At 46.2% G+C, this 12,414-nt stretch overlaps 4 non-coding genes and 19 pseudogenes across 4 annotated transcripts; all 23 read left to right on the plus strand.

Moving 5' to 3' along the window:
* Nucleotides 1–169: 169 nt before the first annotated feature.
* LOC148261301 (5S ribosomal RNA) lies at nt 170–288 on the plus strand (annotated as a pseudogene).
* A 561-nt stretch (nt 289–849) lies between these two features.
* LOC148261302 (5S ribosomal RNA) lies at nt 850–967 on the plus strand (annotated as a pseudogene).
* A 204-nt stretch (nt 968–1,171) lies between these two features.
* On the plus strand, nt 1,172–1,290 carry LOC148261303 (5S ribosomal RNA; annotated as a pseudogene).
* Nucleotides 1,291–1,499: 209 nt separating this feature from the next.
* On the plus strand, nt 1,500–1,618 carry LOC148261304 (5S ribosomal RNA; annotated as a pseudogene).
* Nucleotides 1,619–2,176: 558 nt separating this feature from the next.
* LOC148261305 (5S ribosomal RNA) lies at nt 2,177–2,295 on the plus strand. Its single transcript, XR_015820641.1, has one exon. It is a non-coding gene; the product is annotated as a 5S ribosomal RNA (ribosomal RNA).
* Nucleotides 2,296–2,500: 205 nt separating this feature from the next.
* LOC148261306 (5S ribosomal RNA) lies at nt 2,501–2,618 on the plus strand (annotated as a pseudogene).
* Nucleotides 2,619–2,823: 205 nt separating this feature from the next.
* On the plus strand, nt 2,824–2,941 carry LOC148261307 (5S ribosomal RNA; annotated as a pseudogene).
* A 205-nt stretch (nt 2,942–3,146) lies between these two features.
* Nucleotides 3,147–3,264, plus strand: LOC148261308 (5S ribosomal RNA; annotated as a pseudogene).
* Nucleotides 3,265–3,793: 529 nt separating this feature from the next.
* LOC148261309 (5S ribosomal RNA) lies at nt 3,794–3,912 on the plus strand (annotated as a pseudogene).
* Nucleotides 3,913–4,116: 204 nt separating this feature from the next.
* LOC148261310 (5S ribosomal RNA) lies at nt 4,117–4,235 on the plus strand (annotated as a pseudogene).
* Nucleotides 4,236–5,122: 887 nt separating this feature from the next.
* On the plus strand, nt 5,123–5,241 carry LOC148261311 (5S ribosomal RNA; annotated as a pseudogene).
* Nucleotides 5,242–5,451: 210 nt separating this feature from the next.
* Nucleotides 5,452–5,570, plus strand: LOC148261312 (5S ribosomal RNA; annotated as a pseudogene).
* An 848-nt stretch (nt 5,571–6,418) lies between these two features.
* LOC148261313 (5S ribosomal RNA) lies at nt 6,419–6,537 on the plus strand (annotated as a pseudogene).
* An 896-nt stretch (nt 6,538–7,433) lies between these two features.
* LOC148261314 (5S ribosomal RNA) lies at nt 7,434–7,552 on the plus strand (annotated as a pseudogene).
* A 205-nt stretch (nt 7,553–7,757) lies between these two features.
* LOC148261315 (5S ribosomal RNA) lies at nt 7,758–7,876 on the plus strand (annotated as a pseudogene).
* A 560-nt stretch (nt 7,877–8,436) lies between these two features.
* LOC148261316 (5S ribosomal RNA) lies at nt 8,437–8,554 on the plus strand (annotated as a pseudogene).
* Nucleotides 8,555–8,759: 205 nt separating this feature from the next.
* Nucleotides 8,760–8,878, plus strand: LOC148261317 (5S ribosomal RNA; annotated as a pseudogene).
* A 206-nt stretch (nt 8,879–9,084) lies between these two features.
* LOC148261318 (5S ribosomal RNA) lies at nt 9,085–9,203 on the plus strand. Its single transcript, XR_015821105.1, has one exon. It is a non-coding gene; the product is annotated as a 5S ribosomal RNA (ribosomal RNA).
* A 1,060-nt stretch (nt 9,204–10,263) lies between these two features.
* On the plus strand, nt 10,264–10,382 carry LOC148261319 (5S ribosomal RNA). Its single transcript, XR_015820938.1, has one exon. It is a non-coding gene; the product is annotated as a 5S ribosomal RNA (ribosomal RNA).
* Nucleotides 10,383–10,571: 189 nt separating this feature from the next.
* Nucleotides 10,572–10,690, plus strand: LOC148261320 (5S ribosomal RNA; annotated as a pseudogene).
* Nucleotides 10,691–11,251: 561 nt separating this feature from the next.
* On the plus strand, nt 11,252–11,370 carry LOC148261321 (5S ribosomal RNA; annotated as a pseudogene).
* Nucleotides 11,371–11,791: 421 nt separating this feature from the next.
* Nucleotides 11,792–11,910, plus strand: LOC148261322 (5S ribosomal RNA; annotated as a pseudogene).
* A 205-nt stretch (nt 11,911–12,115) lies between these two features.
* Nucleotides 12,116–12,234, plus strand: LOC148261323 (5S ribosomal RNA). Its single transcript, XR_015820162.1, has one exon. It is a non-coding gene; the product is annotated as a 5S ribosomal RNA (ribosomal RNA).
* The last annotated feature ends 180 nt before the right edge of the window (nt 12,235–12,414 follow it).

A 12,414-nucleotide genomic window follows, 5' to 3' on the forward strand; every position in this document is an offset into this window, starting at 1 on the left:
CTGGAACTAGGGTCCGCTGGTTTATACGCAAATGTGAGTCAAGAAGCAGGGGCATTTTAATCGATATTAGAACGAGAATGAGAGGTGAAGTGTGAATGCACAAGGAAACAAATGACGGGAGGGGGAAGAAAGGAGAAGGAGTGTATGTATTTGCAGCGCGAAATTAAACAGGTGCGAACATACCAGCACTAAAGCTCCGGATCCCATCAGAACTCTGCAGTTAAGTGTGCTTGGGTAAGAGTAGTACTCGGATGGGTGAAAACTTGGGAAGCCCTCGTGTTGCACCTATTTTTTTTCGGATGGGTTGTTCGACGTTACGCGCGAATGGAATTATAAACCACTGGTTCATTTGCAAAGGTGAGTCACGGTTTCTGGGCATATTACTTGATATTAGAACGAGAAAGAGATATGCAGAGTGCACGCACAAGGAAACAAATGACGGGAGGGGGGATGGAAGGAGAAAGAGTGTATGTATTTGCAGTGCAGAATGAAACATGAGGGATCATACCAGCACTAATGCAACGGATTCTATCAGAACTTCGCAGTTAAGGGTGTTTGGGCGAGAAAAGTACTCCGATGGGTGACCTCCTGCGAAGTCCTTATATTTCACCCATTTTCTTAGGAGGTCCTCGTGTTGCACCCATCTTTTTGAAGATGATTCTTTTGACGTTACGCGCGACTTGATTTATGGTCCGCAGGTTTATTCGCAAATGTGAGTCACGGCGCCGTGGCATTTTACTTGATATTAGAACGAGTACGGGAGGTGCAATGCGCACGCACAAGGAAACAAATGACGGGAGGAGGAAGAAAAGATTAGGAGTGTATGTATTTGAAGCGCAAAATTAAACAAGTGGCATCATACCAGCACTAATGCATTGGATCCCATCAGAACTCTGCAGTTAAGTGTGCTTGGGCGAGAGTAGTACTCGGATGGGTGACCTCTTGAGAAGTTCTCGTATCGCAACAATTTTTTTTCAAATAGGTCGTTCGACATTACGCGCGACTGGAACTATGGTCCGCTGGTTTATATGCAAATGTGAGTCAAGAATCAGGGGCATTTTAATCGATATTAGTACGAGAAGGAGAGGTGCAATGTGAACGCAAAAGGAAACAAATGATGGGAGGGCGGGAGGGAAGAAGGAGTGTATGTATTTTCAGCACGAAATTAAACAGGTGCGGTCACACCAGCACAAATGCACCGGATCCCATCAGAACTCCGCAGTTAAGTGTGCTTTGGCGAAAGTAGTACAATGATGGGTTACCTCCTGGGAAGTTCTCGTGTTGCACCCATTTTTTTTTTTTCAAATGTGCCGTTCGACGTTACGCGCGACTTTAATTATGATCCGCAGATTTATTCGCAAATGTGAGTCACGGCGCCGTGGCATTTTACTTGATATTTGAACGAGAACGAGAGGTGCAGTGCGCACGCACAAGGAAAAAAATCACGGGAGGGGGAAGAAAGGAGAAGGAGTTTATGTATTTGCAGCGCAAAATTAAGCAGGTGCGATCATACCAGCACTAATGCATCGGATCCTATCAGAACTCCACAGTTAAGTGTGCTTGTACGAGAGTAGTACTCGGATGGGTGACTTCCTGGGAAGTCCTCGTATTGCACTAATTTTTTTCAGACGGGTCGTTCGACGCTACGCGCGACTAGAACTAGGGTCTACTGGTTTATACGCAAATGTGAGTCAAGAAGCAGGGGCATTTTAATCGATATTAGAATGAGAAAGAGAGGTGCAGTGTGAACGCACAAGGAAACAATTGATGGGAGGGGGAGGGAAGGAGAAGGAGTGTATGTATTTTCAGCACGAAATGAAACAGGTGCGATCATAGCAGCACTAATGCAACGGATTCTATCAGAACTCTGTAGGTAATGGTGCTTGGGCGAGAGTAGTACTAGCATGGGTTACCTCCTGCGAATTCCTTATATTTCACCCATTTTCTTGTGAAGTCCTCGTGTTGCACCCATTTTTTTGCAGATGATTCTTTCGACAATACGCGAGACTTGAATTATGGTCCTCAGGTTTATTCGCAAATGTAAGTCACGGCGCTGTAGCATTTTACTTGATATTAGAACGAGAACGAGACGTGCAGTGCGCACGCACAAGGAAAAAAATTACGGGAGGGGGAAGAAAGGAGAATGAGTTTATGTATTTGCAGCGCAAAATTAAACAGGTGCGATTATACCAGCACTAATGCACCGGATCCCATTAGAACTCCGCAGTGAAGTGTGCTTGGGCGAGATTAGTACTTGGATGGGTGATCTCCTGGGAAGTCCTCGTGTCGCACCAATTTTTTTTTAGACGGGTCGTACGACGTTACGCGCGACTGGAACTAGGGTCCGCTGGTTTATACGCAAATGTGAGTCAAGAAGCAGGGGCATTTTAATCGATATTAGAACGAGAAGGAGAGGTGCAGTGTGAACGCACAAGGAAACAATTGATGGGAGGGGGAGGGAAGGAGAAGGAGTGTATGTATTTTCAGCGCGAAATGAAATAGGTGCGATCATACCACACTAATGCACCTAATCCCATCAGAACTTCGCAGTTAAGTGTGCTTGGGCGAGAGTAGTACTCGGATGGGTGATCTCCTGGGAAGTCCTCGTGTCGCACCAATTTTTTTTTAGACGGGTCGTACGACATTACGCGCGACTGGAACTAGGGTCCGCTGGTTTATACGCAAATGTGAGTCAAGAAGCAGGAGCATTTTAATCGATATTAGAACGAGAAAGAGAGGTGCAGTGTGAACGCACAAGGAAACAATTAATGGGAGGGGGAGGGAAGGAGAAGGAGTGTATGTATTTTCAGCGCGAAATGAAACAGGTGTGATCATACCACACTAATGCACCTAATCCCATCAGAACTTCGCAGTCAAGTGTGCTTGGGCGAGAGTAGTACTCGGATGGGTGACCTCCTGGGAAGTCCTCGTGTCGCACTAATTTTTTTTTAGACAGGTCGTACGACGTTACGCGCGACTGGAACTAGGGTCCGCTGGTTTATACGCAAATGTGAGTCAAGAAGCAGGAGCATTTTAATCGATATTAGAACGAGAAGGAGAGGTGCAGTGTGAACGCACAAGGAAACAATTAATGGGAGGGGGAGGGAAGGAGAAGGAGTGTATCTATTTTCAGCGCGAAATGAAACAGGTGCGATCATACCACACTAATGCACCAAATCCCATCAGAACTTCGCAGTCAAGTGTGCTTGGGCGAGAGTAGTACTCGGATGGGTGACCTCCTGGGAAGTCCTCGTGTCGCACTAATTTTTTTTTTAGACGGGTCGAACGACGTTACGTGCGACTGGAACTAGGGTCCACTGGTTTATACGCAAATGTGAGTCAAAAAGCAGGGGCATTTTAATCGATATTAGAACGAGAAGGAGAGGTGCAGTGTGAACGCACAAGGAAACAATTAATGGGAGGGGGAAGGAAGGAGAAGGAGTGTATGTATTTTCAGCGCGAAATGAAACAGGTGCGATCATACCACACTAATGCAATGGATTCTATCAGAACTCCGTAGGTAAGGGTGCTTGGGCGAGAGTAGTACTAGCATGGGTTACCTCCTGCGAAGTCCTTATATTTCACCCATTTTTTTGCAGATGATTCTTTCGACGTTACGCACGACTTGAATTATGGTCCTTAGGTTTATTCGCAAATGTGAGTCACGGCGCTCTAGCATTTTACTTGATATTAGAACGAGAACGGGAGGTGTAGTGCGCACGCACAAGGAAACAAATGACGGGAGGGGGAAGAAAGGGGAATGAGTTTATGTATTTGCAGTGCGAAATTAAACAGTTGCTATCATACTAGCACTAATGCACCGGATCCCATCAGAGCTCCGCAGTTAAGTGTGCTTGGGCGATATTAGTACTCGGATGGGTGACCTCCTGGGAAATCCTCGTGTCGCACCAATTTTTTTTCAGACGAGTCGTTCGACGTTACGCCCGTCTGGAACTAGGGTCCGCTGGTTTATACGTAAATGTGAGTCAAGAAGCAGGGGCATTTTAATCTATATTAGAACGAGAAGGAGAGATGAAGTGTGAACGCACAAGGAAACAAATGAAGGAGGGGGAAGAAAGGAGAAGGAGTGTATGTATTTGCAGCGCGGAATTAAACAGGTGCGATCATATCAGCACTAAAGCCCCGGATCCCATCAGAACTCCGCAGTTAGGTGTTCTTGGGTGAGAGTAGTACTCGGATGGGTGACCACTTGGGAAGCCCTCGTGTTGCACCTTTTTTTTCTCGGATGGGTTGTTCGACGTTACGCGCGAATGGAATTATAAACCGCTGGTTCATTTGCAAAGGTGAGTCACGGTGCCTGGGCATATTACTTGATATTAGAACGAGAAAGAGAGATGCAGAGTGCACGCACAAGGAAACAAATGACGGGAGGGGGGATGGGAGGAGAAAGAGTGTATGTATTTGCAGTGCAGAATGAAACATGAGGGATCATACCAGCACTAATGCAACGGATTCTATCAGAACTCTGCAGTTAAGGGTGCTTGGGCGAGAAAAGTACTCCGATGGGTGACTTCCTGCGAAGTCCTTATATTTCACCCATTTTCTTGGGAGGTCCTCGTGTTGCACCCATCTTTTTGCAGATGATTCTTTCGACGTTATGCGCGACTTGATTTATGGTCCACAGGTTTATTCGCAAATGTGATTCATGGCGCCGTGGCATTTTACTTGATATTAGAACGAGTACGGGAGGTGCAGTGCGCACGCACAAGGAAACAAATGACAGGAGGAGGAAGAAAAGAGAAGGAGTGTATGTATTTGAAGCGCAAAGTTAATCAAGTGGCATCATACCAGCACTAATGCACTGGATCCCATCAGAACTCTGCAGTTAAGTGTGCTTTGGCGAAAGTAGTACAATGATGGGTTACCTCCTGGGAAGTTCTCGTGTTGCACCCATTTTCCTTTTTGCAGATGTGCCGTTCGACGTTACGCGCGACTTTAATTATGGTCCGTAGATTTATTCGCAAATGTGAGTCACGGCGCCGTGGCATTTTACTTGATATTTGAACGAGAACGAGAGGTGCAGTGCGCACGCACAAGGAAACAAATGATGAGAGGGGGGGAGGGAAGAAGGAGTGTATGTATTTTCAGCACGAAATTAAACAGGTGCGGTCACACCAGCACTAATGCACTGGATCCCATCAGAACTCTGCAGTTATGTGTGCTTTGGCGAAAGTAGTACAATGATGGGTTACCTCCTGGGAAGTTCTCGTGTTGCACCCATTTTCTTTTTTTTCAGATGTGTCGTTCGATGTTACGCACGACTTTAATTATGGTCCGCAGATTTATTCGCAAATGTGAGTCACGGCGTCGTGGCATTTTACTTGATATTTGAACGAGAACGAGAGGTGCAGTGCGCACGCACAAGGAAACATATGACGGGAGGGGGAAGAAAGGAGAAGGAGTGTATGTATTTGCAGCGCGAAATTAAACATGTGCGATCATACCAGCACTACAGCCCCGGATCCCATCAAAACTCCACAGTTAAGTGTGTTTGGGCGAGGGTAGTGCTCGGATGGGTGACCACTTGGGAAGCCCTCGTGTTGCACCTATTTTTTTTCGGATGGGTTGTTCGACATTACGCGCGAATGGAATTATAAACCACTGGTTCATTTGCAAAGGTGAGTCACGGTGCCGGGGCATATTGCTTGATATTGGAACGAGAAAGAGAGATGCAGAGTGCACGCACAAGGAAACAAATGACGGGAGGGGGATGGGAGGAGAAAGAGTGTATGTATTTGCAGTGCAGAATAAAACATGAGGGATCATACGAGCACTAATGCAACGGATTCTATCAGAACTCCGCAGTTAAGGGTGCTTGGGCGAGAAAAGTACTCGGATGGGTGACCTCCTGCGAAGTCCTTATATTTCACCCATTTTCTTGGGAGGTCCTCGTGTTGTACCCATCTTTTTGCAGATGATTCTTTCGACGTTACGCGTGACTTGATTTATGGTCTGCAGGTTTATTCGAAAATATGAGTCACGGTGCTGTGGCATTTTACTTGATATTAAAACAAGTACGGGAGGTGCAATGCGCACGCACAAGGAGTGTATGTATTTGAAGCACAAAATTAAACAAGTGGCATCATACCAGCACTAATGCACTAGATCCCATCAGAACTCTGCAGTTTAGTGTGCTTGGGCGAGATTAATACTCGGATGAGTGACCTCTTGGGAAGTCCTCCTATCGCAACAATTTTTTTTCAAATGGGTTGTTCGACGTTACGCGCAACTGGAACTATGGTCCGCTGGCTTATACGCAAATGTGAGTCAAGAATCAGGGGCAATTTAATCGATATTAGAACGAGAATGAGAGGTGCAGTGTGAACGCACAAGGAAACAAATGATGGAAGGGGGGGAGGGAAGAAGGAGTGTATGCATTTTCAGAACGAAATTAAACAGGTGCGGTCACACCAGCACAAATGCACCAGATCCCATCAGAACTCCGCAGTGAAGTGTGCTTTGGCGAAAGTAGTACAATGATGGGTTACCTCCTGGGAAGTTCTCGTGTTGCACCCTTTTTTTTTTCAGATGTGTCGTTCGACGTTACGCGCGACTTTAATTATGGTCCACAGATTTATTCGCAAATGTGAGTCACGGCGCTGTGGCATTTTACTTGATATTTGAACGAAAACGAGAGGTGCAATGCACACGCACAAGGAAACAAATGACGGAAGGGGGAAAAAAGGAGAAGGAGTGTATGTATTTGCAGTGCGAAATGAAACAGGTGCGATCATACCAGCACTAATGCAACGGATTCTATCAGAAATCTGTAGGTAAGGGTGCTTAGGCGAAAGTAGTACTAGCATGGGTTACCTCCTGCGAAGTCCTTATATTTGACCTATTTTCTTGTGAAGTCCTCGTGTTGCACCCATTTTTTTGCAAATGATTCTTTCGACGTTACGCGCTACTTGTATTATGGTCCTCAGGTTTATTCGCAAATGTGAGTCACGGCGCTGTAGCATTTTACTTGATATGCAGAGTGCACGCACAAGGAAACAAATGACGGGAGGGGGGATGGGAGGAGAAATAATTTATGTATTTGCAGTGCAGAATGAAACATGAGGGATCATACCAGCACTAATGCAACGGATTCTATCAGAACTCCGCAGTTAAGGGTGCTTGGGCGAGAAAAGTACTCGGATGGGTGACCTCCTGCGAAGTCCTTATATTTCACCCATTTTCTTGGGAGGTCCTCGTGTTGCACCCATCTTTTTGAAGATGATTCTTACGACGTTACGCGCGACATGATTTATGGTCCTCAGGTCTATTCGCAAATGTGAGTCACGGCATCGTAGTATTTTACTTGATATTAGAGCGAGAAAGGGAGGTGCAGTGCGCACGCACAAGGAAACAAATGACGGGAGGGGGAAGAAAGGGGAATGAGTTTATGTATTTGCAGTGCAAAATTAAACGGGTGCGATCATACCAGCACTATTGCACCGGATCCCATCAGAACTCCGCAGTGAAGTGTGTTTGGGCGAGATTAGTACTCGGATGGGTGACCTCTTGGGAAGTCCTCTTGTCGCACTAATTTTTTTTCAGACTGGTCGTTCGACGTTACGCACGTCTGGAAATAGGGTCCGCTGGTTTATACGCAAATGTGAGTCAAGAAGCAGGGGCATTTTAATCGATATTAGAACGAGAATGAGAGGTGAAGTGTGAACGCACAAGGAAACAAATGACGGGAGGGGGAAGAAAGGAGAAGGAGTGTATGTATTTGAAGCGTGAAATTAAACAGGTGCGATCGTACCAGCACTAAAACTCCTGATCCCATCAGAACACCGCAGTTAAGTGTGCTTGGGCAGGAGTAGTACTCAGATGGGTGACAACTTAGGAAGCCCTCGTGTTGCACCAATTTTTTTCGGATGGGTTGTTCGACGTTACGCGCGAATGGAATTATAAACCGCTGGTTCATTTGCAAAGGTGAGTCACGGTGCCGGGGCATATTACTTGATATTAGAACGAGAAAGAGAGATGCAGAGTGCACGCACAAGGAAACAAATGACGGGAGGGGGGATGGGAGGAGAAATAGTGTATGTATTTGCAGTGCAGAATGAAACATGGGGGATGATACCAGCACTAATGCAACGGATTCTATCAGAGCTCCGCAGTTAAGGGTGCTTGGGCGAGAAAAGTACTCGGATGGGTGACCTCCTGCGAAGTCCTTATATTTCACCCATTTTCTTGGGAGGTCCTCGTGTTGCACCCATCTTTTTGCAGATGATTCTTGCGACGTTACGCGCGACTTAGTTTATGGTCCGCAGGTTTTTTCGCCAATGTGAGTCACGGCACCATGGCATTTTACCTGATATTAGAACGAGTACGGGAAGTGCAGTGCGCACGCACAAGGAAGCAAATGACGGGAGGAGGAAGAAAAGAGAAGGAGCGTATGTATTTGAAGCGCAAAATTAAATAAGTGGCATCATACCAGCACTAATGCACTTGATCCCATCATAACTCTGCAGTTAAGTGTGCTTGGGCGAGAGTAGTACTCGGATGGGTGACCTCTTGGGAAGTCCTCGTATCGCAAAATTTTTTTTTTCAGATGGGTCGTTCGACGTTACGTGCGGCTGGAACTATGGTCCGTTGGTTTATACGCAAATATGAGTCAAGAATCAGGGGCATTTTAATCGATATTAGAACGAGAAGGAGAGGTGCAGTGTGAACGCACAAAGAAACAAATGATGGGAGGGTGGGAGGGAAGAAGGAGTGTATGTATTTTCAGCACGAAATTAAACAGGTGCAGTCACACCAGCACAAATGCACCGGATCCCATCAGAACTCCGCAGTTAAGTGTGCTTTGACGAAAGTAGTACAATGATGGGTTACCTCCTGGGAAGTTCTCGTGTTGCACCCTTTTTCTTTTTTTCAGATGTGTCGTTCGACGTTACGCGCGACTTTAATTATGGTCCGCAGATTTATTCGCAAATGTGAGCCACGGCGCCATGGAATTTTACTTGATATTTGAATAAGAACGAGAGGTGCAGTGCGCACGCACAAGGAAACAAATGACAGGAGGGGGAAGAAAGGAGGAGTTTATGTATTTGCAGTGCAATATTAAACAGGTGTGATCATACCAGCACTAATGCACCGGATCCCATCAGAACTCCGCAGTTAAGTGTGCTTGGGCGAGAGTAGTACTTAGATGGGTGACCTCCTGGGAAGTTCTTGTGTTGCACTAATTTTTTTTTTCATAAGGGTCGTTCGACGTTACGCGCGACTGAAACTAGGGTCCACTGGTTTATACGCAAATGTGAGTCAAGAAGCAGGGGCATTTTAATCGATATTAGATCTAGAAGGAGAGATGCAGAGTGCACGCACAAGGAAACAAATGACGGGAGGGGGGATGGAGGGAGAAAAAGTGTATGTATTTGCAGCGCATAATGAAACATGAGCAATCATACAAGCACCAATGCAACGGATTCTATCAGAACTCCGCAAGTTAAGGGTCCTTGGGCGAGAGTAGCACTAGGATGGGTGACCTCTTGCGAAGTACTTATATTTCACCCATTTTCTTAGGAAGTCCTCGTGTTGCACCCATTTTTTTGCAGATGATTCTTTCGACGATACGCGCGACTTGAATTATGGTCCTCAGGTTTATTCGCAACTGTGAGTCACGGAACCGTAGCATTTTACTTTATATTAGAACGAGCACGGGAGGTGCAGTGCGCACGCATAAGGAGACAAATGACGGGAGGGGGAAGAAAGGGGAAGTCCTCGTGTCGCACCAATTTTTTTTCAGACGGGTCGTTCAACGTTACGCGCGACTGGAACTGGGGTCTGCTGGTTTATACGCAATTGTGAGTCAAGAAGCAGGGGCATTTTAATCGATATTAGAACGAGAAGGAGAGGTGCAGTGTGAACGCACAAGGAAACAATTGATGGGAGGGGGAGGGAAGGAGAAGGAGTGTATGTATTTTCAGCACGAAATGAAACAGGTGCAATCATACCAGCACTAATGCAACGGATTGTATCAGAACTCCGTAGGTAAGGGTGCTTGGGCGAGAGTAGTACTAGCATGGGTTACCTCCTGCGAAGTCCTTATATTTCACCCATTTTCTTGTGAAGTCATCGTGTTGCACCCATTTTTTTGCAGATGATTCTTTCGACGTTACGCGCGACTTGAATTATGGTCCTCAGGTTTATTCGCAAATGTGATTCACGGCGCTGTAGCATTTTACTTTATATTAGAACGAGAACGAGAGGGGAATGAGTTTATGTATTTGCAGCGCGAAATTAAACTGGTGCGATCATACCAGCACTAATGCATCGGATCCCATCAGAACTCCGCAGTGAAGTGTGCTTGGGCGAGATTAGTACTTGGATGGGTGACCTCCTGGGAAGTCCTCGTGTCGCACCAATTTTTTTTCAGACGGGTCGTTCGACGGTATGCGCGTCTGGTTTATACATAAATGTGAGTCAAGAAGTAAGGGCATTTTAATCGATATTAGAACGAGAATGAGAGGTGAAGTGTGAACGCACAAGGAAACAAATGACGGGAGGGGGAAGAAAGGAGAAGGAGTGTGTGTATTTATAGCGCGAAATTAAACAGGTGCGATCATACCAGCACTAAAGCTCCGGATCCCATCAGAACTCCGCAGTTAAGTGTGCCTGGGCAAGAGTAGTACTTGGATGGGTGACCACCTAGGAAGCCCTCGTGTTGCACATATTTTTTTTCGGATGGGTTGTTCGACGTTACGCGCGAATGGAATTATAAACCGCTAGTTCATTTGCAAAGGTGAGTCACGGTGCCGGGGCATATTACTTGATATTAGAACGAGAAGGAGAGATGCAGAGTGTATGCACAAGGAAACAAATGAAGGGAGGGGGGATGGAGGGAGAAAAAGTGTATGTATTTGCAGCGCAGAATGAAACATGAGCAATCATACCAGCACCAATGCAACGGGTTCTATCAGAACTCCGCAAGTTAAGGGTGTTTGGGCGAGAGTAGCACTAGCATGGGTGATCTCCTGCGAAGTCCTTATATTTCACCCATTTTCTTAGGAAGTCCTCGTGTTTCACCCATTTTTTTGCAGATGATTCTTTCGACGATACGTGCGACTTGAATTATGGTCCTCAAGTTTATTCACAAATGTGAGTCACGGCACCAAAGCATTTTACTTGATATTAGAACGAGCACGGGAGGTACAGTTCGCACGCACAAGGAAACAAATGACGGGAGGGGGAAGAAAGGGAAATGAGTTTATGTATTTGCAGCGCAAAATTAAACGGGTGCGATCATACCAGCACTATTGCACCGAATCCCATCAGAACTCCGCAGTGAAGTGTGTTTGGGCGAGATTAGTACTCGGATGGGTGACCTCCTGGGAAGTCCTCGTATCGCAACAATTTTTTTTCAGATAGGTCGTTCGACTTTACGCGCGACTGGAACTAGGGTCCGCTGGTTTATACGCAAATGTGAGTCAAGAAGCAGGGGCATTTTAACGAATTGTATCAGAACTCCGTAGGTAAGGGTGCTTGGGCGAGAGTAGTACTAGCATGGGTTACCTCCTGCGAAGTCCTTATATTTCACCCATTTTCTTGTGAAGTCCTCGTGTTGCACCCATTTTTTGCAGATGATTCTTTCGACGTTACGCGCGACTTGAATTATGGTCCTCAGGTTTATTCGCAAATGTGAGTCACGGCGCCGTTGCATTATACTTGATATTAGAACGAGAACGGGAGGTGCAGTGCGCATGCACAAGGAAACAAATGACAGGAGGGGGAAGAAAGGAGAAGGAGTTTATCTATTTGCAGCGCAAAATTAAATATGTTCGATCATACAAGCACTCTTGCATCGGATCCCATCAGAACTCCGCAGTTAAGTGTGCTTGGGTGAGATTAGTACTCGGATGGGTGACCTCCTGGGAAGTCCTCGTGTCGCACCAATTTTTTTTCAGACGGGTCGTTTGGCGTTACGCGCGTCTGGAACTAGGGTCCGCTGGTTTATACGCAAATGTGAGTCAACAAGCAGGGGCATTTTAATCGATATTAGAACGAGAATGAGAGGTGAAATGTTAACGCACAAGGAAACAAATGACGGGAGGGGGAAGAAAGGAGAAGGAGTGTATGTATTTGCAGCGCAAAATTAAACAGGTGCGATCATACCAGCACTAAAGCCCCGGATCCCATCAGAACTCCGTAGTGAAATGTGCTTGGGCGAGAGTAGTACTCGGATGGGTGACCTCCTGGGAAGTCCTCGTGTCGCACCAAATTTTTTTCAGACTGGTCGTTCGACGTTACGCGCGACTGGAACTAGGGTCCACTGGTTTATACGCAAATGTGAGTCAAGAAGCAGGGGCATTTTAATCGATATTAGAACGAGAAGGAGAGGTGCAGTGTGAACGCACAAGGAAACAATTGATGGGAGGGGGAGGGAAGGAGAAGGAGTGT

This window comes from Carica papaya, chromosome 5 (assembly GCF_054855325.1).
Source record: "Carica papaya isolate Zhongbai chromosome 5, ASM5485532v1, whole genome shotgun sequence".
NCBI lineage: Eukaryota > Viridiplantae > Streptophyta > Magnoliopsida > Brassicales > Caricaceae > Carica > Carica papaya.